Genomic DNA, 25,416 nt, shown 5'->3' on the forward strand with positions numbered 1-25,416 from the left:
TTTGGGTCTATATTCTTGAGAGTAAGTGGTTTGTCAGTCCTGTCAGGTTTTATTTATTTTTTTATTATTATGTTCAGTTAGCTAGCATATAATACATCGTAAGTGTTTGTTGTAGTGTTCAATGACTCATCAGGTCTTAGAATCAAATTATGCTGGCCTCATAAAAATCTCCTTCTCTATTTTCTAGAAAAGTTAGTACAGAATTGGTGTTATTTCTTCCTGAAATACTAAGAAGAATTCACAGGCAAAGCCATTGAGGACTAGGATTCCTTTTTTTTTTTTAATTGTTATCAGAAGGTATTTAAAAATTTAGTTAAGATTTTCTAGTTGTTTTGTCAGTTTCGGTAACTTATGTTTTTAAAGGATTTTTCTGTATGTCCCCAAATTGTCAAATTAATTGACATTAAGAGTTTCATAATATTTATAATGTGTTTTTAATGCTTTTTGACATCTATCAAGTCTATAATGATGTCGCTTTTTCATTCTTGATTTTAGTAATTGGTATTTTCACTCTCCCCCCTCCCCACCAGTTTGCTAGAGGTTCATTTACTATGTTAATCTTTTCAAAGAACTAATTTTGCTGACTGGTTTTCTTTATTGCACATTTGTTTCTATTTCACTGATTTCTGTTCTTATCATTATTATTTTATTTCCTGCCTTCTCATTTGTTTGCCTTTGATTAGTGTGTTTTCCTAGCTTTTTGAGACGGAAACAGGGAACATTGACTTTTAGTCTTTCTTCTTTTCTAACACATGTATGAAACATGTTAAATATGGCAATATATTTCCCTCTACCACAGCTCTAGTTATTTCTTACAAGTTTTGATATGGTCAGAATGTCATACAAGTTTTCATTAAGTTAAAATATTTTCCAACTTTTAGGATTCTTATTTGTGGGATTTCTTGTTTGCTCTTATTTATAAGTGTATGGCTTACTTCCCAAGCAGTCGAGATTGTCTAGTTCATTTTGTTAATAATTTTTGTCTTAATTTGATGTAATCAGAAACTATATGCTTCATGATTCCAATCCTTTGAAATTCGTTGACATTTTTTATGACCAATTTTGACATGTTCCCTATGTACTTGGAATGAATGTGTATTCTGTCACTGTTGAATGTGGTGTCCTATATATGGCAATTAGGCCAATATTTTTAACTGTGTTTTTTAAATCTTCTATATTCTTACTAATTTTTGTCTTTAAAAACTATCCAACCACCAAGACAGGTATTTTAAAGTCTCTCTTGTAATTTTGTTGATTTCTACTCTCTGTATTTTGAAGCTATGTCATTGAGTGCATACAGATTTAGAATTGTGTTCCCTTTCTGGTGGACCGACCCCTTGATCACTATAAAATATCCCTCTATGACTGTAGAATTGCTTCTTGCCATTGTGCTTGTTTTCTATAAACTTCTCATATGTCTAATGTGCACAGAACAAAAAAGACTAGATGATTAGAAAATAGGTTAAACCTGGATTGCTGTGGGAGTCCTAACTGTAGATGATTATTTTCTTCTTTGACCATAATTTTAGTTTTCCCATTTCTTAAAGTGAGCAAGGGTAACTTTTATAATTGTAAGCAATATGGAAGGTATTTTAAAAAACACAGTAGCAGACAGTAGCTTCAGGTTTCTACTGTAAATAAGCAATTACTTACGGGGCTGTTTAGGCAAGAGCACAGAGAGCAGGAATTCCTTGGTTTAAATCTCAGCAATTCCTGTTCTGCTCCTCCAGGGAAAACCTTCTCTATGTTTATCTCATCTAGATGTTCATATATGAAACTCTGACAGATATAAAGGGTGGGCATGGGCACACACAAACATCTCCTCCTGAAAATTTTAGTTTTTAGGCATTTGGAGATATTTAGGATGGCTGACAATAAGATTTAAAATGTCATTAATAGGTATTGTGTCCTTTCTTTATTAATAGGTATTCTGGCATCATTTGATTGATCTTCGGGAACTATTCCAAACAAACAAAAATTCCCAAACAGAACTCTCAACTATTCATGCTTGAGAGAAGGTGGAATGAAAACTGATCATTGAAATATACAAATAATCTCACAATTCATATAACAGTTGTAACATATTTCTCTCACTTAGCATTTAACCAGAATTGTCATTTTTGAAAGGGAAAAGTCTTAATAACAGTTAATATTTTTTGAACACTTAAATTCTGTGCCAGCCACAGTTGTAAGCTCCTAGTTAATCTTCACAAAAACCTATGTTATTGATAATATTTGTGTCCCCATTTTACAGATGGGGCAGCTGAGGTACAGAGGATAAGTAACTTGTCCATGGTTAAATACCTAGTCAGTGACAGAGCCAGAATTTGAGCTTAGGACATCCAGGGCAATCCTCTTTAATATATTTAATATATTATATTTAATTATAATATTTAATTTATTATTTTTATTTAATTTAATTTTTATTTATATTTTATTTATTTATCATTTTATATAATATATAATTTAATTATAATATCTAATATATTATACCACAGCAGAATGTTAACAATGAAATTAGAGTTCAAGAATTGGAACTTCATGTCTCGGACTGCGTGCTCTGGGGAAGGAGACATGGCCTGAGACGCAATTGAAGACTTCAGTCTGTGGCAGGAATCCGTTAAGAGGCCATTGGTGAGTCAGAGAAGGACCAATGTGTCGGAGAGGAGCTCGGACAATGTTGATCTGTGCCGGTGGACAGTCAGGGTGACTGGGCAGCTTGGTGACATCATTATTGCCCAATGAGGAGACATAACTTGTCTTGGGAACCTCTACACTTCAGGAATCCAGCTTTTCTGCCTTCTAAGGAACGCTGAAGCCCCACCTTCTTCTCCCAATCTGTGGCTCCCCAGCTTATCACAGATTCCTTGACTTCTAGCTGGAGTCATGAATTAGATAAAAATTCTCTTGATCCCCCATCATCCTTCTTCCTTTCCAATCCCCTTCCTCGACTCCAATCCACATATCTAATTGTCATCATTTCCACCGCCACCACCACCATCCTCCTAATATTTATTAAGGTCTTGCTGTACCCCTGACCAGGTATTAAGAACTTCTAATGCATGATCTCATTGAGCTCTCACAACCACCTTAAATGCCAGATCCCACTGCTATCATTGCTGCACTGAGGAGGGTACTGAGGCTTAGAATGGTCAATGATTTTTTCAAGGTCAACTTGCTCAAGAACCAGTATGTGTCAGAGCCAAGTTTTAAACCCAAACCTGTCTGACCCAAAGCCCAAGCTCTTCATCCACTATGTATTGTCAAAAGAATTGGTCTAGAGTTTTGGAGTTTAGTGCAAGAGCTTGAAGGCAGGAGACATGTACTATGTCCGAAGTCCTTTCTCACCACTTCATTAGTGGCTGCTTCCTCATGAGACTGCTTGACTACACTGGAAATTTAGAGAACTTTTCTACCTTGAATCCCAGTGATGGCTTACATCTGTTTAGTATTATAGCTTCAGTTTTGTCTGTCCCTTTTGATATGTCTTAAGTTCCTTGAAGGAAAGACCAAAATTTAAAAAATCTAAGTGGATTATCTAAGTGGAAGATCTGGCACCCAGTAGTAATGGATACAATTTTGCTGTAAGAAGGCAGTGTGGGAGTTCATAAGTTGCCATCAGAACAGCTGGCTTTGATATTTAATCTTGCTACCTCCAGACTTTGTGATACTGCACAAGACACTTAACCTCTCTGAGGGTCTGTGCCCCGGTTCCGGAATACAGGTGATTATTTCTTTTTTGTAGTGTTAGAAGGTCTAAATGACCACAGAAATGTGCAGACCCTTTGAAATTTGTAGAACTCGCTGCTGTGAGAGATACTGTGAGTACCTCTACTGTTTCTGCTGCGAGCTCTGTCTCAGCCTTGCAGCAGCCTGGGCTGTTTGACAGTTGCCTAAGCCCATTTGTCTCCCCAGCACCCAGCTGTGTTCCTCCGGGGTAGAAGGTGTTACTAATCAGTATTGCCCATGTCGAAAAGATAATCCACTTCATTTAGAGTTGACTGTAACAAAATTGGTGGATTTGAGGTTTATATTCTTTCCTGTCTTCTGCCCACGTTTGTTCCAGGTCCTAAGGAGATGTTAAATGAACATAAATCTGGGTAACTATTAGGAAGAGGAAGGAAAGTAAGGGTCTACACAGCTGAGGTTGCAGGTAATTGGCTCCCTAGCTCTTGAAGGTTAAGTGTGGTGACTCATTAAAGCACAATGTTCTTCCTAAGGGTCTTTATCATCCACATTTAACCTGGTTTGCTCTTTGCGGCAGAGAACATAAAGACCTCATGAAGCTGACATTTTACAAAGCTTTTAGAAACGAATGAATCAAAGATTCAAGAATCTCTTTAAATTTAACGTTCGCTTCAAATTCAACATTCTCTTGCTTATTATCAAATTCTTAATTTTAGAGAAAGATCTCTTTGTTTTTAAAATTCCTATGTACTTTATCTTCAGTCATAACAAATTCTCCCAAGATTTTTGAAGCCTTAAACATCTACTACTCCACAAAGGTAGATATTATTTCCAGCTGTTTTCTTTTTCTTCTTTTTTTAAAAAAGATTTTATTTATTTATTTATTCGACAGAGAGAGACACAGCGAGAGAGGGAACACAGGCAGGGGGAGTGGGTGAGGAAGAAGCAGGCATCCTGCCAAACAGGGAGCCCGACCCAGGGCTCGATCCCAGGACTCCGGGATCATGACCCAAGCTGAAGCCAGATGCTTAACGACTGACCCACCCAGGCACCCCTTTCTTCTTCTTCTTCTTCTACTTCTTCTTCTTTTTTTAAAGATTTATTCATTCAAGTCAAGGTGACAATTTTACCAAAATCGTTTTAGCCATACAATGCTAACAAGGACATATTTCATACAATTTCATTTCAACATTTTCTTTCAGCCATCTATATAAAGAACTACTTAGAATCATTAAATTGTTTATAGGAATAAATGTTTTAAGAGCTTTAAAAAGTTCTCTTCAGGGGTACCTGGGTGGCTCAGTGGGTTAAGCCTCTACCTTTAGCTCAGGTCATGATCTCAGGGTCCTGGGATTGAGACCTGCATCGGGCTCTCTGCCTGGCAGGGAGCCTGCTTCCCCCACTGTCTCTGCCTGCCTCTCTGCCTACTTGTGATCTCTCTCTCTCTCTCTCTGTCAAATAAATAGATAAAATCTTAAAAAAAAAAAGTTCTCTTCACCATTTCACTTCCAGTAAACAATCTTGGGAAAGTAATGTGAGAGACAGTATTTCTTATATTAGTGAAAAACTGGGAAAAACTCTAAGTTCCAACTTTAGGGAGATGGTTAAATAAATTATTACTTATTGAATAATTTGCAGTCATTAAAGATGGTAATTTAAAAAATATATGGAAAGATGTTGGCTAACATAATATTCAGTGAACACCCAGGTATACATATTTTAATATCCCAGGCATCCCAATTTGAAAATATATTCATATTTATAGAGAGAGGAAACTCACCAATATATTTACCAGGTTACCTATAGGTGATGGAAATATACATAAGATTCATTTTTATTTTAATTCTTTTCTATTTTCCAAAGGTTCTACAAGGGGAACATTTAAATTTTATAATCAGGAAATGTATTACTTTAAATATGCCTAACATAACATTCATGTTATTACTCTGCCAAATTTTTACACTATGATAAAACATCGAAAGCATTATATTTCTAATGACTTCAAAGAATAAAAATAAAGAACTTGGGCTGCAGAGTTCAATAGTCTTTAACCTGCTTTTAACCTCTTACACATGTTTATTTCCTTGATTTTGTAGGTCCATTTGACTGGGCAGACAATAGAACTTTCTGGAAGAGTTCTGAAATCCTTCAGACTATAAAGTATTTTGTGATGTTCTCCTTCATTGGATCCTGCTTAAAGCACAATAGGCTGGGGTTGTGGGTGGGGTGGGGCAGAAAGAACTGATGACCCCATTCAGTGCAAAGTCTAGTGTGGTTATGGTTATGAACAAGTCATGGATTTTGATCCCAGCCAGGTCTATCAATAACTGCTAGCTCCCTTACGTGGATTAACTGACATCACTGAGGTTAGCGTGATGCCCGGCCCCACAGTTAGCTCTCAGTAAAAATTACCTCTCACTGAACTTCAAAAGAGGTAGAACACTTTCATCAACTCAGCAGGCATAAGTTGTTACAATCTCAGCAGGTATAGTCAACTGGCTGCCTTCTTGGTAGGAAGGAAACAATTAACAGGCTAAGTCCTGTGTCTTGTTGTTGTTGGACATGGGGAGGAGGGGAGGATTCAAAAACCCCAAAAGGGCTGTATCAGGGAAACAGAGTTGGAGGCAGCAGATCTAAGGGTTTAATTTTGGAGGAGTAGGTTGGGGACAGAAGTGGAGTGACCTGGCTAGTAACTATCTTTGGAGCAGCCGATTGGGGTGTGTGAGAGCTGCTGTTGCTCCTGGACCTCCCAGACACTTCAGCCCAATGGACAAGGAGAGGAGGCCACCTTGGCTTCTGTCACTGTCCGCTCCCTTCCAGCACAGTGGTCAAATGCCTCCTTCCCCTAAACCTGCAACCCAGGGAGGATGAAGAATAGATAGTTCTGGACACATTGATGAACAACTCAACAATCACTACGACGAACAATCAGTACCCACCTTCCCCACCAGTCACCAGTGTGGAGTGTCAGGGGCAACAAGTGGAAAGTGAGACTTCTCCCTCTTCTGACTCCTCCATTTTTGGCTGCAAGGGTGACAGAAACTATTGCATTGGTTCAAACAGAGGCTCACATGTACTCAGGGAAAATGAGGCAGGGAGAAGTGCCTGGGGTGGCAGAAAAATCAAGCATTTGACATTTGGGGCTTTGAATTACTTAGAAGTTACTTTGAAAAATTACTTAGAAAGAAGTTACTCTGGGAATGGTTTGTAAGAGAGGATCTTTGTCCTGTCGGATGAGGAAATTTGAATTAAAAAGAAAAGTAAGGAGCTTTGGTATTACCAGATTGGTGAGTGATTCCTAGAGAAACACAGACAGAATTTCCCTTTCAAAGACCTCTGGGTGGTTCCCCTGGTTCTCAGGAGACGTGAGTGGCAGAATGAGGCTAAAATCAGTTCCAATCCTCTGCCACCTGACTGGCAACTCACCCGAGAAGAGAAAGTTGGTTAGTTCAAAGCCACCATTTGGCTTGGCCTGTGAGGGGTAGGGTAGCTTAGACTGACTTTCAATAGCCTCTCTTGCAGTTCCCTGGGACTGATGCTTGTTGTCCAATCTACATTTAGATGTAGTATCTTGCTACTTCTGGTAAATATGAATTGTTTTTTCAGTAAGAATCTGATATTCTGGACCAGGATGATCACCCAGGATATGTCAGGCCTCTGATGGAAATGATGGATAAATGGTAGAGGAGGGAGGGTGACTTTACTTAGAGAAAATACCTCCTGTCTGTGGTTTGTAAATTTTGAGACAGTCATAGTCTCCACATTCCTGCCTCCTGACTCACCTGCTGGCTCTTCCTTTCATCTAGAACTCTCCAGATTGTAATAAAATACTGTGCATTTGAAAAAGATTTTGAAAAAATCTTTGAAAAAGATGTATCCTATTGGAGACTAACTTCTTTGGGCTGTGAAGGCCTTTCTTTTTCTTTCCTATTCTTTCTTTCTTTCTTTTTTCGTTTTAGAGTTCTTTATTAAAATGCAAACATTCTAGGAAGGAGTAATATCTGCAGCATTTTTCAGTTAATACCTTACCACCATCCCTTATTATCACTGTGAAAGCATTTACTGAGTCCTTACCGCCTACATATTTATGTGTTTGTTTCTTCATTTGTTCATCTGTCTGTTATTTAAAGTTGGGTTTACTGAAGTATACTTTACATATGGTCCAATTTATGCTTTGCAGTGTACAGTTCCATGACTTCGGAAAAAACATGGCGGTCATGTAACCAATGTCACCACCAAGTTAGAACATTTCTATCACATCCAAAGGTATGATGTCACACTTATCACACACACATAGGCCTTTACCCTCCAACTCTAGACCTTGGCCATTATGGATTTGTTTTCTGTCCCTATAGGTTTGCCTTTTCCAGCTCTTATTATTTACAAAAATAAAAGACCCTCTCCTCAAAAAATATTGAGTTCCAAACTATATTGATTTCTGTTTGCAATCTAGTTTAATAGCCATTTCCCTTGGGGAGGGCATGTATAATCTTTCAGACTCATTTCCAGTCTTGGCTGCCAGCCAAGCACTTGATAATGGACGCCATGAATGTGAGCTGGGAAAAGAAGAAAGAGAACTAGGCAGGATGGCCATTTAGGTGGCGGTAGGGAGGGTGGAGATTGCTTTAAGAAGCACTCATCTGGCTGTAAGCCCTGAAGGTGGGTGAGTCCTAGAACACCTTTCACCTGAGTTTCTGTTTGCCTGCTTTTCCCAAAAGTAAATCCAGGTCAGAGGCAAACTGTAAACTCTGTGAGGATTGCTTCCTGACTTTTGATCTTTTGACCTTCCCCTTTCCTCACTCAGTGTCATCTGCTTTGGGTGGATGGTTGTGAAGGGCAAAGGACAGAGGAGACTAGAATTACTCTCATATTTCTGGCTTCAGCCACTGGATAGGTAATGGTGCCAGTAACAAGGGAGAATAATGAGGGGAAATAATATTTCTTGCACTTCTACTATGTGCCAGGCATACAGGATTTCATTTAGTTCCCTCAGTAATCAAATGAGCCTCTAAGGGAGAGATCCCTGTCCCCAACAATGCCGGGAACATTCCACACACCCCTGATGCCCAGCATCCATTGATGATCATGAGTTTACCTTTTCACACCTTCCTAATGCTCCCTCCCTTTCCTTCACACTGCTTTGCCTTAATTCAACATCATCATCTCTGGCCTGCATGTTTGCAATCCTCTATTAGGATTCTCTCCATTCCAATATGGTTCTAATTTATCCCCCTCATGGGGATATCTCAAATGTAAATCGGGTCATACTTGACCCCTGCTTAAATTCCTTCTGTGATATTCCATTGTCTTCAGCACAGAAGTGCAACGGTAGCTCCTGGTAAACAAGAATCCTTGATCCAACCCAAGTTCCTCTCCTTACCTCCTCTGTGGCCCCAGGTGACCCTGTTAGTTCATGTTAATCTTCTCTCCCTTGACCTGTCCTAGCCATGCACTGGGATGCACAGCATCTCCTGTTCTAGACGCAGCGCCAACGTTAACCCCTTCCTGAGAAGGCTCTCCTGTTCCCTCGCCAAAGACAACCTTGACCTTTCCTTTCCTGGTTCTTCACTACAACCTGACATCATTCTATCACAGCCCTTTCCCAGACTTTGCTGCACTCATGTGCTTACGCCTCTGGCTGGTGAGCACTCTTTTCTTTGCCTTCCTGCACTGCAATTCTTAGTAAATGACAAAGTCCTATTTTAAATTCTTATCTTCCACAACACGACTAATTCAGAGTTGAAATTTGAACCTAGAAAATTGGCTGATACCCAAACCCATGTTATTTCTACTGCACATTTGGGAAGAAAGAGGATTTTATTTGGGGATGCATTGTATTTGAGATTCCTATGGCCACTGAGGTGACTGTGTGTAGCAGGCAATTAGAAAGGAGAGTATGGAGCTCAGGAAGTTTTGGGTTGGATTATCAGTAAATAATTGTTTGGTAGTTTCTAAACACTCTTACTTTTAGAAGCTCCTCTCCACATCATATAAACAAATATCAAAATATTTTGTGTGCAATATATTATTACATAGATAATCTATGAATTAAATTGCAGATGACTATTTGGCACAATTAACAAACATTTCCTTGTTCAATTTCCCTTTCTTCCTTATTCTTTCTCTTCATCCTTTCCTTTCCTTCTCAAATATTTCTTTGACCTTTGAAAAGATAGTGAACTTTTAGTACCCCTTTAGTACTTGTTGGGTAGAATACCCCTCATGTCAGTGGCAATTGAAGCCCTGACCCCAGAAGAGCAAGGGATAGCTGGAGGTGGGGAGATTAAGGCCTCTGAGAATCTACCTTTGCACCCAACGATCCGTTCTAAATAGAGACCGCAAATAAAAATAGCTAGCCTACTCTGTAAGCTCAGCTTCAAGACACATCTCCTAGTTTTCCTTTTGTAGAAATTCTAAATTTGCATAAGTGATATTCCCTTCTCAAATAGGTAGATGGCCAAAAAAGCCCAATAGAATACTTGTTTCAGTAGAGGAATAGGAGCCTGGGGAGAGGGACCACATGGTAGGCAAAGGATAGAGGTACACCATATAGTAGAGAGCAAGGATTTTTTTAAAAGGGAAGCAGATGATGGTGAGAGGGGTTCAATAAAATAGAAAATAGTCCATTGAAATAGGCAATTAAGGAGCTACTGGTGGCAGTCAGCCTGTCTCAGGCTAAGTTAGAGGGAGCTAAGTGAAGAGAGCAAGTACAGACAATGTTTTAAAGATACTAGACCTTTAAGGGGAGGAAGGAGAGTTGGAGGGCACAGGTAGATACAATTGGAGTTCGTTTGGTTTTATAATAGGAGAGCTGATAGATGCTAAAGGAGGCTAAGGGGAAGAAGCCAGTGGAAAATGTGGGCTGTTGTCCATACTCCTGGCTAAAGTGAATTCCTTTACTTCCATTCAATCCTGTCACTCTGTCTCCTCAAGGACATAGCTCCAGCAATTTTCTCTTTTTCTCTAATCTGATGAGTTTTTCCTTTCTACTGGATCTTTTCTGTCAGCACACAAACCCTCTAAGATTTCTCTCATCTTGAAAATGGACAAAATACTGACCAAACAAAAATCTTTTGACCTCATTTCCCCCATTCAAGCCATTGCCTGGTTTCCCCCTTCCATTCTCAATGAAACAGCTTGAAAGAGGTTTCCGTATTAGTTGTCTCTAATTTCTCATCTCTCATTTTCTCCTTGATTAATTCCTGTGAGGAGTGGCAGGATGGAGGGCTATGCTAACCTGTTCTATTGAAAGTTCCCTGTCAAAGTTCTCAAAAACCTTAGATGGCTAAACTAAGGTCAATGAACAGTCCTCATTTTCTGTGACGTAAATGCAGCATTTGACACATGTGATCACCCCTATCTCTTGACGTACTTTCCTCACTTGACCTCCAGTCATCAGTCCTCTTGTCTTTTTTATGTATAGCTTGCATCCTATTCATGACTTGGACCTCTCCCCAGAACTACAGACTGTATATCCAATTGCACATTCAGTGTCTCCGCTTGGATGTCTAGTTAGCATTCAAAACCAAGCTCCTAATATTTCATTCCAATACCTGATCCTTCCAAAAATCTTCTTCATCCCAACAAATAACCCCATGTTTATAGTTGCAAAGGTCCAGTGCTTCAGAATTATACTCAACCCTTCTCTTGTTCTCTTCCCCTACATCTTATTTCTTAGCAACAACTGTTGACTCCACCTTCAAAATAGAGCCAGAATCTGGTTACTTCCTACCACCTCCACTGCCAACTCCCTAGAGACCAGGGCCTTTCCAGACCACCATCATCTTTTACCTGGTTTTGCTACATCAGCCTCCTAACTACTCTCTACTTCTACCCTTGTGCCCTTAATCTAGTCTCAGAACAGCAACCAAGATGCTGGATATAATCCAGATCACATCCCTCCTCTGATCAAAATCCCCCAGTGGCTTCCCAGCTCATTCAGAATAAAAGCCCGTTGCCATGACCTATAAAACCTCACTGATCTCCTTTCATTGGGCCCTTGATATACTTTGGGCACATACATGCTGTTCCAGACATGTCACATCTCAGGGCCTTTTCACTTGTTTTTTCTGCCTGGAATGCTTATCCCCTTGTCTCCTTCGAGTTTTTGTTTAAATGTTATTTTCTAAGTGTGACACCAACCATTCTATTTAAAATCATAGCATTTTTTGCTTGAGGCATCACTTCTGATTCTGTGCTTTCTCTCTCTTATTGGGGTAAGAATTTTTGTCTGTTTTAACCACTGTGATATCCCCAGTGTCTAGGACAGTTGACAATACCAGAAAGCAGAGGGGTTATTGATGGATCGAGGTTCAGAAGGGAGCATGTGGAAGGACAGATGCCTAAAATACTAAATTCTTATTTTAGGAAGCAGGGCAGAGTAGGGAACCAAGAAAGCTCCTGATACCATCATTTGCACGTTGACTAAAGCAAATCAATACCAGTGTGTCACCTTTCCTACTTATTTACATTTTCAAGGCTTTTATCTCTAATTGTGGTGAGGGAAAAATAAACTTTGTCCCTGTGTTAAAGGAATTGCCTGTAATATCAAGAACATTGGTGGATATTTACTCAGAAAGTGCCGAAGCCTCTCTTGACCTTGAAATTGTCTTACACCTGAGATAAATATGCTTTGCTGTTGAAGGCATATGATTTCTGAAGCATCAAATGAAATTGTTTTTAGCAATAATGTTATTAGTATCTGTAATAGTAGTAGTAGTATTGTCTTGCTTGGCTGTGATGCTGGTCCTGTTGTGTCTTCTCCCACCCCTTGGACCCAACACTCATCATATCCTAAGTATCCAAAGCCAGTGTTGCTGAACTCTTCCTTGAGGCCCCTTTCTTCCTCTTCAGCATGAAAATTCTGCTGGTCATCCCAGCAAATAATCTCAGACCCCAAGTCACAGATTTCCCTCAGCTTTATATCCTTAATGCTTAACCTGGGGCAAAGTGGGCAATTTCATTAACTGCTCAAGGACAAGTACAGGGATAAGGTGTGGCAAGAATGGAAGAAGAAAAGACCAGGAAGGAGACTGGATACTGAGAGGAATAGGTAAGAATATAGAAAAGCTTGGCTGTACTTGGGGGTATGGGTACTGGTCATAATGCTGATTGCCAGATTGGTCTTGTTTATTAGTTTTATCTAAGTATAACATGAACGTTCTATAAGAACTAAGTGTATATGAGCCACATGGGATACTTGGTTTCATTATTTTGTACCTTAATCTTCATATTCTTGAATCTGCATAGTTTTGCAACTAGAAAATAGAGGGAGCATTAGCAGGAAAACAAAGACAAACATGGTTTTTCATGGTTGTGAACTCATGAAGTTCAAGGGATTCATGAAGTTCAAGAGATTCTCCTTAATTAATCAGAAGATTACTATTTAGCAGGTTTCTGCAGTGAATGGCTTGTTTTGTCATTTAGGGTAGATCATTTTGACCGCTTTATGCTTCAGTTTGTTCGAACATAGGAGTAACAACTAAGGATAATATGAATGTGAGAAGGAATGGTGGTAAAATAAAACAAGAGATACTGATAGGTACCCAGGTTTAAATTGGAGAGAACTGAATTATACAACATCCAAGTTCTACAACCTTCACTGTATTTCATTCATGTACCACAGGGATCTATATTAAAGAACTTTTTCATAGACCTGGTTTGGGGTCCATAGACCTGGTTTGGGGTCCACGCTAGTAGTTTTTGAGGCCAAATAGATTTTGACCTTTAGGCTTCTCAGTTTCAGAGAAGAGAATTCTTAGCAGAAGAGCCTTCATAAGGGTCATTTAGATAAGACAAGTTTCGTTCTGCAGACCTTCTTTAGATTCCAGCAATGTCATTGGAGCACCCTGCAGTTGCTACTTGCTTATCCAAAATCTGCCTGGGGGACCTAAGAAGATTTTTCTACTGACAGTAAAACATGGCTATCCTAATTAAATCCCTTAAAAATGTAACAGGTCAGGGTTTTTATGTAACCTACGTTTTCTTATTGCTTCTCTTATGGAAAATGAGAAGTTTATTTTAAAAACTCCTCAGTATAAAGGATTGTACATCTTGTGTATTTCAATTTTAAGTACTTAGATTTTACTCTGTAAGGATAGAACCCAGAACAATGGTTTGTCATCTGTAATTCTATAAAACAGAGACATACTGAAGATTAATGTCATATGCATGACTAATTGTGGTCTATGTTTTATTTCTGATATTCTTTCTTATTTGTATGTGCTCAAAATATTAGAATTCATTCAACAGCATGTAGCTGTAAGTTCCACGCATTCGTACTGCTGGTGGGTGCCTCTGCTGGTGGGTGCCTCTATGTAATTGGTTCCCTCATATTTATGTATAAGCTGTATTATTAATGGAAGGAGGAGATGGGGTCAAACACACATTTAATGTTTAATGTTGGACTTGGATCTTAGAGTCTTCATAGGATTCAAAATATGAAATTTAATCTTTTAGTATTCTATAAAGAAAAAAATGTTTTTAGTAAAAATACAGCCTGAATAAAATTTGAAACCTCAGCTTCCTACCATAAAGTTTCTTCTCTCCATTAAAACATGGTTTCTTATCAAAAGAAATAAACTTTGAGAAGTCAATTGGTTCTAGAGAAATCCTGCGGTTTCTTTTTATATTGTATACATGTTGAATAAAGGCACTTGTTGAAAGGTATTTGATCCAAAATGACAAAAGAAAAACAGAAAAGAATTTATTATTTCTGGTATTCTCTTCACTCTTCTTTGCAAGAGTGGGAGGCAGGGGCAGTATCAAATAGGTGAGTTAGTTGGGTATTCTTGCTCCTTTTTAAAAAAGATTTTATTTATTTATTTTAGAGAGAGAGAATGACCATGAGTGAAGGCAGATGCAGAGGGAGCGGGAGAGAGAATCTGAAGCAGACTCTGACTTGAGTGTGGAGCCTGACGTGGGGCCCTATCTGTTGACTGGGAGACCATGACCTAAACTGAAACCAAGAGTCATATGTTTTGTTTGTTTGTTTTAAAGATTATTTATCTATTTATTTGACAGAGAGAGAGAGAGAGAGATCACAAGTAGGCAGAGAGGCAAGCAGAGAGAGAGAGAGAAGCAGGCTCCCTGCGGAGCAGAGAGCCTGATGTGTGGGGCTCGATCCCAGGACCCTGCGATCAAGACCTGAGCTGAAGGCAGAGGCTTTAACCCACTGAGCCACCCAGGTGCCCCAAGAGTCAGATGTTTAATCGACTGGGCTGATTGCCCCACTTGCTCCTTGAAAGTAGCCCAAAGTCTGCATTTTCCTGGAGGAAGTATATCCAAGGAATATTCTAGAATTCTAGAGACTTTTCAAGTAAAATAACCTGGAAATTTCCTTCTCATGGCTTTAGTCACATAAGATAGATTCTTAGACACAAGAATAAGCAGCTGCTTCTTGTCCCATTTTTCCAGTGGCTATATGAAGGCTTATGGATCTCTCTTTTTTAATCACTGATGTATAGTTGACATAGAATGTTATATTAGTTCCAGGTGCACAACAATGATTGGACAATTCCATACATTGCTCAAAGCCCACCACAATAAGTCACCATCTGTCACCATACAACATTATCACAATAACACTGACTATATTCTCTACACTGTACTTTTCATATCCATGATAAAGAAGAGGTGGAGTGTGTATGCATGTGTGTATGACAGAGTATTACTCAGTCATGAAAAAAAGAATGAAATCTTGCCATTTGGCACAACATGGGAAGACCTAGAGGGTATGATGCTAAGTGAAATAAGTCAGACAGAGAAAAAGAATACCATATGGAATAAAAACACAAAACAAACAAACAAACAAAACCAAATAGACCCTTAAATATAGAGAACAAACTTGTAGTTACCAGCAGGGATGTGGGATGGGGAGGGTGGGTGAAATAGATACAGGGGATAAAGAGGTACAAACTTCCAATTATCAACTAGTAAGCCCTGGAAATCATCTCTTCTCTCCAGCTCAGGCATAGCACCAGCACTGTAACGGCCACTTCGCTGAGCAGTCTGCCCTCTCACTCCTACGCTTGCTACTAACCCCAAAGAAGTATTTGAAGGGTGAGTAGTTAGTGTAAAAACAATGGACTTTCCAGTGAAAAGGAAACTTATCCTTACAAATGAATTTGGATTTTCCTTTCCTCTCCCCTGTCACTGACTATTTAGAAATATGTTTAGTTTATTTCAAGAAATTTTACAGTTGTGCTCCAATAATAATAACTTCACTTTAGACTCGAGAAATGTTTCTATGTCCCAAATTTTAGAGAAAAATGAGACTCGACTCTCTGTTAATCTGGGCACAAAGAGGTAGTGCCGTGCTCCCCAGGCTTCTCAGACTCAAAGCCTCTCTTTATAGAACACATATTCTGAGATGCCTCTTTCCTTTTCTGAAATGAAATTTTTAGGTAGTGAAACTACCTGAAACTACACACAGAGTAAAAAATAAATTTGAGATCCCAACTATCATATAAAAGAGGAATGTAAATAACGTAACTTAAAACAATCTGCACGTCCATTTGTAAATGGCTAGAGTGCTAAATGAATGGTGCAAATTTCCAAAACGTTTCACAGGAAGTGGAACTAATCTGGGGGAGAAGCTCTGGTGCCCTGCCCTGTCTGGTGTGTGTGTGGGGGGCGGGGCGGGGTTGTAATAAGCGAGTTTAGAAGTGAGCTCTCTGTGACTTAGAGCAAGTTCCCTCTTTCTGCTGAGCCTTAGTGCCCTCATATAAAGGTGGAAACGATTCCACGGGAATGTTCTTTGCATTTCATACCGTATTACAGATGTAGCGCCTGGTACGATCTCCAGCTCACAATAGGACCTTGAAGAACGTTGATTCCTGTCATTTCTTTGCCAGAGAAGTCTAAGTGACCGTGGGTCCCAGTCTTCTTTGCCCCCTGTGCAAGGTTCAGTCCATTGGGCTTAGTGTCTTTCTACTGGGGGAAGTGATAAGTGGGAGTAGTTCAAAGATTGAGCTGTTACAAAAACGCTGACTTTTACTGCTTTGCGCTCCTTCTTCAAGTAGATGGAATAAATACGGGTCAAATTTCTTGTTCTTCTCAGCAGAGTCTCCGCAGCCTCCTGGCTTTATGCGCATTCCAACTACCTGTCATTGCAGGTAAGGGCACTTTGCAAGCTGTTGCTAGGTGTGTCGAGGACAGGACTGTTACTGGGAAAGCAATCTGCAGTCTCTGTTTTTTCCAGGACAAGGGTTTGGGAGAGTTAGGCATTTATAGAAGCAGGTGGAGCTGGTGGGAAATGGTTCTAGCACTCCATGCTATTTATACTATTAGCACTCTATGCTAACTGTGAAGGAGACACCAAAGGGATTTTCTTTTAAATCTCTAAAAATAATTTGCCCGTTTCTTTTATAAACTGATGACCTCCAAATAAAATCCTCTAAAATATTTTGGAGGAGAAGAAGGCAACTTTCTCAAGAAAATGACTCAACCCACACTCTCACGTTGCAGTTTGGGAAGGGATTCTTTGGGGGGAGGTGCGTTGAGAGGAAATTTTAAAGATACATGCTTCCCCCTCCTCCCCCCCCCAATTCATTTAGAAATCCTCGTGAACGATGATGTTTTAACTCTCGTGCTTTCATGTTTGCGAAAGCACAGCAGAATGCAGACCTTCTTCTGCGTAGCAAAATAAGGTCCTTTAAAAATTATCTAGAGCAGCAAAATGTCATCCCCTATTTTATACCCTCATAAACAAGCTCAATTGGATGAAAAGGGGTTGTGGCCGTGCAGGCCTCTCTGGTTACTGCCCCTTCTAGGTTTCCCTTCTCTGCTCCATTCTTCTTTTTGATAAGAGATCAGGTAGCTATGGCAACACTGCACAGTGGAAGTCCTTTCAGTTTTGTGCTTTACATAATCCTGAAAACAAATCTGCTATCTGTTTGACATTTGCTTCCTTTTCTTACAACCGTTTTCTTCTCTAATCTTAGCACAGTATCTGCTCAAAGAAACTTGCTACTTCAGGGGATTTGCTGCCACTGAGGTGACTTCCTATTAGTAGCAGGGTTGACTTTGCATTATCTGAGGCTCGGATTCCCGCCATGGGTTCTCCCCACACTCACTTCGAACTAAATCATAGCTCTAGTATCCTGCTCTTGAAGACTAGCAAGACCGAGAGTTCACTGGAGACTTTTCTGATTTGAGGCCCACAGTCCAAGTTCACGTCGTTCAAAATGGCAGCCATTGTTATTAGGTGGGCCCCTAAAACTCAGCCTCCTCGAGCTGGTTTGATAAAGATAATTCTGGTAGGAAACTTTCTAAAGCCCACGGTGGATCTGGAGCGCTGATTTTACACTCAGCCAAATTTTCATGGCATGATAACCTACCTTGATTTAATATTTCTTGAAAAATCAAGATTCTAATATAATGTAATATAATGAATCTTGACAATCTGCCTTTGAAATGAAAATGTGTATTGTACATGTTTGGAAATGTTAGAATTCTGAGCCATACCAAATGACTAGGTTTTTTGTTGTTGTTTTTTTTTTTTTAATTTTATTTACTTATTTGACAGACAGAGATCACAAGTAGGCAGAGAAGCAGACAGAGAGAGAGGAGGAAGCAGGCTCCCTGCTGAGCAGAGAGCCCGATGCAGGGCTAGAGCCCGATGCAGGGCTCGATCCCAGGACCCTGGGATCATGACCTGAGCTGAAGGCAGAGGCTTTAACTCACTGAGCCACCCAGGCGCCCCATGACTAGGTTTTTTTTCTTTTTCTTTTTCTTTTCTTCTTCTTTTTTTTTTTATTTTGTCCTATCAATGAAACAGGAGGTTTGATTCTCTGCTGTGATTTCTAGACACTCAGTAATGAGGACTTCTCCCACAACAAAGGTAATGACTCAGTTTTCTACATTAATGGCTACATGGAGATGCTGACAAGTTGAATGCATCATGGTTTGTGGTTAGATGGAAGGAGAGTGATCATGAGGCCGTTGTTTTGAAAAGAGGCCTGGTTCTTCTCTTTACCCACTCGCTTCAATTGTGTTCAGACCAACTTGCTATTGATTTGATTTATTTCCCTAATGGTTGTGCTCTGTGCCCGCTCAGGAGTTCTAGTGTAGAAGGCACGTGGAGCTTTCCCCTGCATGTCTGCCTGTTAAGTGCTATTGAGTTTAATGAGTCTTTTCCACAGCCTCCACCTCCCCGGTCTTTATTCAGACCATCTCCTGGGAGTTAGAGCTCAGAGAAAGGACTGCAGAAAGAAGCCTACTAATTTGTTGAATGACCTTCTATTTCCTTTGAAGGATGTGTTTGTCCTCGCTGGAACATAGGAGAGTCCATGTGTAATCACATGAAGTGTAATCATGTCACTGTCCTTCAAAATGACTGGACATTCAAATGACCTCTCTTCAGACTGATGGGGGCAAGCTCCATGTGCACTGTGGAAGTCGTGGCCTGACTAAGATGGTCCAGCAGATTCAGAGTCAATTCAGCTCATTCTGTGTCAGCTCAGAGGAGGGTGCTTTTTTCTAATTCCCATGCCTGGAGTGACCGTGGGTACATTGTTTTCCAGATATCACTATCCATACTTGTGCTCCTGGACGAACAGCTATCATGATGGGCAGTACTGGGGGAGAAGAATAAGAAGATAGAAGCTGGGGGTTAAGGGGAAAATAAATGCACAGACGTCTTAGTATCTTAACTGATGTCGACTTGGTTTTGGATTCCAGATTTTGTGTGACCTAGAGGGCAAGATATCTCTCTGGGGTTTTGTATCTTCATCTTAAAATCATATAATCCTATGCCGTAGAACTGTTGGGTAGATCACTGAGATAGTGACTGTAGAACTCTCGGTGCAGTGCCTCAGCAAATAGCAGGCCTTCGGTAAATATTAGCTATTGTCATTATGATCGTCACTTCCCTCTTCCAATCCCAGACTGTGACCCTCAGTGTTTACTTTCCCTGCCACTTTGTAGGAGCTGACAATGAGTTCTGTGACACTGAGAGGGAAAGGGGAGAGAGGAAGAAGGGAAGCTAGAGGATGAGGAATGAACAAACCACATCGGGATGCGACTCGAAGCGTTAAAGTCTACATGGAGATTTGATCAGCAACACACCTTGAACCAAGGAGAGTCTTTAAAACTCAAACTAGAGGGCGCCTGGGTGGCTCGGTGGGTTGGGCCGCTGCCTTCGGCTCGGGTCGTGGTCCCGGGGTCCTGGGATCGAGTCCTGCATCGGGCTCTCTGCTCGGCGGGGAGCCTGCTTCCCTCTCACTCTCTCTGCCTGCCTCTCTGCCTGCTTGTGATCTCTGTCTGTCAAATAAATAAATAAAATCTTTAAAAAAAAAAAAAAAAAAAAAAAAACTCAAACTAGATGGACTTGGGTTTTTATTTTATTTATTTTTGCATATCACATCTACTAATTCTAAATAAAGGTTAGCCTAAAGATGGTTAAGAACTTGTTTCCTATAATTACTACTTTTGAATTCAGAAAAGAGAGGGCAGGTCCTATTTTCTCCTCTATCTCTGACTCACATCAAAGGAGAAGCAAGTCTTTTCTCTTGCTGTCCGTGTGGTCAGCTGATCTTTGTTTTCCTGGTGGGTACCCACCTTTAAGTACTCCAGGGGGCAGGGCTTAGGCCCTCCTCTATCCACATTTAAATGCAGCATATGCATTTTTCTCTTTTAAAAAAACTTTCGACTGGAAACCAGCCGGCTTTACAAATAGACATTTAGCCTTAATGGTTTGCCATGAATACGCTCTATGCTGTACTTATCATCTATTTAAGCTCTTTGGTGACAGGGAGAAATTCAAGGCTCAGAAAATATGCTTACTTGCTTTAAACAAAATGCCACAATGCCATCTTCAAAGCCTCTGAGATCCATTTGAAGCAAATGTGTCTAATTTGGGCATTCTTTGAACTTGCTGGATTGAAATACTGTATAGAAATCCCCAGTTTGAAGCCAACTTTTTTTTTTTTTTCCCCTGACAGCTGCAAGAATGACAGAAAACACCCTGGCCTGGAAGTCATGGCCTTGGGTGTAGAACCAGGTCTGCTCTAACTGTGACCTTGGGCCAGTCACAATCTTTTCTAGTCTTCGTTTTTTCATACATAAAATGGTGAGGTTGAACGGTTATTTTTCTTTTCTTTTTTTTTTTTAAAGATTTTATTTAATTTGACAGACAGAGATCACATCAGGCAGAGAGGCAGACAGAGAGAGAGAGGGGGAAGCAGGCTCCCTGCTAAGCAGAGAGCCCGATGTGGGGCTCGATCCCAGGACCCTGGGACCATGACCTGAGCCTAAGGCAGAGGCTCTAACCCACTGAGCCACCCAGGCGTCCCTGGACAGTTATTTTTCATATGGCTGGTTTCACGATTTGTGAGGCCCCGTGTGAAATGAAAATGGGGACCCCTTGTTCCAAAAGAGCAGGAAAAGAGTGCTGTAAGACGCTCTAACATCACAGGTGTATCTTTCCTCCACAGTGTTTCAGCTTGTCATGATGTTTTTTAATTTGCCACTTAACGCCCTTCTAAATAAAGAAACATTAAAATGTGAAGTCATCAGTATGAGTTTTACCGTTCATCTTTATATTTTGCAATGCCAGCTCTAAGTGCAAATGTAAGAGTGTTTACCTTGCGGGGAATCACAGAATCACAATTAGTGTTTTGTGCTCTTACGTGCACATATATTTCCTTAGAATAGCGGAAACACCACACAGGACTAACCCCACGGTTTTCATTTCACTTGCTGGTACGCGTACATTCTGTCAACACTCCTTACCTTCCGTTCCTGGTGGGTGAGAAAGGACTGCAAGGAAGGAGTCCTAGGGACTGCTCTCTTTCCCTCCAGCAGAAGCGCTTGGCTCGCACAGGGAAGGAGCTAAGACAAGTCAGAAAGGATAGGACAGAGTTTCGTGGTTGTTCCCACTTCTTAGAATGCGATTGCCTTCTTTCTGCACTGGAAGCCAAGTTCTATTTCGACAAGCCTCTTGGGGGCTGCCGTTTCCCTTCCCTCCACCTATTCGTTGTACGAGTAAGAGGCTTGCCTCCTGCTCCCTCAGAGCCCGGCTGAGCTCCGACGCATGGCAGTGAACTCCCACACTCTGGAATTCTATGCTCACGGATGTCAGGAGTGCTACATGCTATAAACCAATGGGGGGCCAAGAACTCCGGACACACACGGTGCACACCTCTTCGCTGCTCACACGCATGCTGCCTTATCCCTTCCACATAAAAACACAAGTTCAAAGATAAAATCATTAAGTGTTTCAAGATGGATGGCAACTGCATATCATTAACCCTAGGGTGGCATCCATCTGAGTACAGGGCTCTGTGGGACAGTGCAGGTCTCCTGGGTGCACGAAGCTTGCCCTGATCTTTAAATTTCTAGATCCCATGGAATGATCTAACTGTAGCAAGACACAATTCATTCTTGGGCATTAACTTTTTTAAAATCTTTGTTGAGTGACTTCTTAGAGTGACTCCAGCTTAAGGAATTTCCAATCAGATCATGACATGAAAAAAAAATCAGCATCATTGAAGTACAATTTACATACATAAAATTCACTCCGCAAACAGTTTGATTATTTTTAGTAAATGTATCCCGTTGTGCACCCATCACCACAATCCGGTTTTAGAGCACTCCACCACCCCCCCCCCCACCCCCCCATAAAGTTCCCCGGTGCCCGCTTGCAGTTAATTCACATTCCCACTCCAACCCAGGCCACACTGCTGGTCATGACATGTATGCAGCAACTCGTAACGGGCAAAATGCCCTGCAATGGTTCTGGTTCCAAACACAAGGGAGAAATTCCAGGAACTGTGGCTTTTTGGAGTAAGGATTCCTAAAGCATGGGAATTGGCTGGAAAAGGATTCACCTTTGTGTGATTTTATTTTATTTTATTATTTCATATTTTATTTATTTATTTGCAAGAGAGACAGAGAGAGAGAGAGAGAGCATAGAGCACCAACAGAGGGTTGGGGTAGAGGGAGAGGCAGAGAGGGGATCATGAACAGAGCCTAAGGCAGATGCTTAACTGACTGAGCCACCCAGGTGCCTTTTGTGTGGATTTTAAAAAAGCGTGCCTCCTTCAGACAGAGGCTGGGTTGCATTTTCATCTTCACTTTCTGTCGCCACTCCCACCCTTAGCTTGGGGCTCTTTTGCAGACACAACCTGTGGGACTTTCCTAAGAACAGTGGTCTTAGGGAAGGGACTGGTGATAAGGGCTGGGAAGGATAGCTAAATCCACACCTCTAGATGAGCTTGGGCGACTTACTAACTTCTCTGAGCCTCTGTTTCCACATCTGCACTGTGAGAATAGTAAGACTGACCTTGCAGAGTTGGCATGGGGACCAAGTGTCACAGAGGAATGGGGCATTTAAAGCCTCTAGTGCATAGGGCTCCAAGATATGGGCAATTGTTGGCTGAAAAGTGTCAGGAGCACCATTGTTTTCAGTACTGTGTATAATAGCAGCAACACTCCCTCTTTAAAGGCTTCAACTATCACATATGTTCAACTGAATTCATTCATAGACTATACCCCCAACTCTATTTCCAATTTTGGAACAAAAATCAACAGTTACATAGAATTTCACTTGAAAATTTCACTCTGTGGCTGCCTGGCTGACACACAGCTCTTCTGTGAGTCCAATCTTCCTCCTTTGCTTTCACTTAACCAAAAAGCTCTTTAAATGCTGGTAGGTTTCTGCCAATGGCTAGCTTTTTCACTCTGGCTAATTTACGTGATTTAACTGGGTATCAATGTCCTCATCTATTAAATGGAGAGGATAGATTACAGAGATTCTAAGGATTTCTTCCAGTTCTAAAATGCAGCTCTCAGTGGTTACCTCCTGGGGAAAGAAGAAACACACCCATACAAAGAAAAGCCACTGTCTGTTCAGATGGAATTTCTTCTCATTACATCTTTCAATTCCTTTTTTTTCTTCTGAGTATTTGTGATAAAATTGGTAGGTGTTATAATTGACCAAATCCTAGCTGTGATCTCATAGCAGGAGGAAGCATCAAAATTGGGGCCCTCCCTTCTCCCAGCCTTTGAAAATTGATGCGTAGCAACCTCCTGGCTCTGTTTGGCTGCATTTGGCTCACATATGGAGGAGGACAGATTTGCTGTGAAGCAAAGAGAAGAGGTGAGCAGGGAAAGGGCAAATTCTGCACCAGGCAGGTGATGCCCCCGGCAGGTGATGCCCCCACATGCATCCCAGCAGATGGAAGTGCTGAAGCCATTCTATGTCCTTGAGTTATCATGGGATTCCACTGAATTTAGTCTTTCCTGGTTAAAAAATAATTAATGAAAGCTTTGCCCTTTTTATGAGCAACATCCCTGCCTTTCTTTTTATAATGAGAAGCAATTTTAAAAGATAACTTGTTTTTACAGACGTGAAAGGGACATTTAAAAGGATAGAGTCCAATTCTTTCTTTTTAAAACGCTTTGTTATGGAGTACACAAAAGCAGGGAGAACAGCACGATAAGGTCCCATGTGCCCATCGCCCCTTTTAACAGGGGCTCTGGCTGGTCTTGTTTCCTTTGCAGGATCCCCACTACTCACAACCTCACCGCAGACTATTCTGCAACTAATCACACCATCGTATCCTTTCATTTGTATTCATTTGTAAGAAAAACGGAGCCAGAATACAATTATCATACCTCAAGAAAAGAGAACAATAATTCCTTAATATCAGCGAGTAGACAGCAGTCAAATGTTTTTAATTATCTAAATTTTTTTTTCACAGTTGGTTTAGGGTTCAAATAAGGTCCATATACTGCAGTTGGTAAGTTTGTGTTGTAAGTCTCTAATCTAGTGGTTCTCAAAGTATTGGACCCTAGACCATCAGCATCAGTATCACCTGGGGTCTTCTTGCCAAGGCTCCTTGGATCAGAAATTCTTAGGGGTGGGTCTTCACAAGCTGCCTTTTAGGAGATTCTCATATATACTGAAATTTGAGAAGCTCTTCTCTAACCTTTAGGTTCTCTCTCTCTGCTTCTTAATATATTTGTTTAAGAAACTGGTCGCATGTCCTATACAGTTCCCCGTAGACTGGATCTTGCTGGTTACATTCTTATAGTAATTTGACAATTCCTTTTTAAACAGAATAAGTGGTACATATGCTTACTTCATATGAATCAACTTATTTAGGTATGGGAACATCAATATTAGGAGCCACTATCAATTGACAATATTGGGTTACTATTGGTTCTGTCAGTTTGAAAGTGTGACTTGGAAAAACCTGTGTGTGTTTTAGAACTAATCTTTATTTTTAAATTAAAATCCCAAATATTGTGTGTTTGGACTTGATATCATACCTGCTAAACCAAATCACAGCCTTTTTAACAGATCGTTAAAAAGCTGACACTTCCAGCGACATGAGAGTAAGCCAGAAATTTGGTGGTGGTGGTGGGGGGGTTAGTTTATGGTATCTCTGTGGTGTAATCACTCCCTCATGACTGATTTCAGGCTACCAGTGTGTGTCACCAAACCGTGACTTGGGACGACAAGGGCACAGTCAGCAATCAAGAGCCAGTAGGCTCTTAACTGTAAGGAACAGACTGAGGGTTGCCGGAGGGGAGGTAGCGGGGGGTGGGGGGGATGGGGTAACTGGGTGATGGGCATTAAGGACGGCACTTGAAGTAATGAGCACTGGGTGTTGTATGCAAATGGCGAATCACTGAATTCTACCTCTGGAACTCAAATAGAGTATATGTTAATTAAATTGAATTTAAATTAAAAAAAAAAAACCAGTAGGAGCTGGCTCCAAC

The sequence above is a fragment of the Meles meles genome, chromosome 14, assembly GCF_922984935.1.
Source record: "Meles meles chromosome 14, mMelMel3.1 paternal haplotype, whole genome shotgun sequence".
Taxonomy (NCBI): domain Eukaryota; kingdom Metazoa; phylum Chordata; class Mammalia; order Carnivora; family Mustelidae; genus Meles; species Meles meles.